Source organism: Diachasma alloeum, unplaced genomic scaffold (genome assembly GCF_001412515.2).
Source record: "Diachasma alloeum isolate Michigan unplaced genomic scaffold, Dall2.0 Dall_scaffold_00923, whole genome shotgun sequence".
NCBI classification, from domain to species: domain Eukaryota; kingdom Metazoa; phylum Arthropoda; class Insecta; order Hymenoptera; family Braconidae; genus Diachasma; species Diachasma alloeum.
Genome location: NW_021681041.1, coordinates 9,644 through 10,150, shown reverse-complemented (window position 1 = coordinate 10,150; position 507 = coordinate 9,644).

The following is a 507-nucleotide window of genomic DNA, read 5'->3' as shown; positions in this document are numbered from 1 at the left end:
CCCTCTTTCATCCCTTAATCTCTGTAACAAAAAAATAAAAACTGCCATGGATGTCATGGGCTAGTAAGAAAAATAATTATTTCGCGGCTGACACTGACTTTTCACTATTCGCCCGTGAATTAAAAATTCGCTTCTGCCCTCCTAATTGAGATTAAGGGATGAAAAAAGGGCAATTCGACGGAGAATTAAATTCCCCATCAATTAACCCTCTTTCATCCCTTAATCTCTGTAACAAAAAAATAAAAACTGCCATGGATGTCATGGGCTAGTAAGAAAAATAATTATTTCGCGGCTGACACTGACTTTTCACTATTCGCCCGTGAATTAAAAATTCGCTTCTGCCCTCCTAATTGAGATTAAGGGATGAAAAAAGGCAATTCGACGGAGAATTAAATTCTCCATTAATTAACCGTCTTTCATCCCCTAAACTTTGTAACCAAAAATGTAAACTGCCACGAAACTCAGGGGCCAGTAAGAAAAATAATTCTTTGGCAGCGCACACTGACT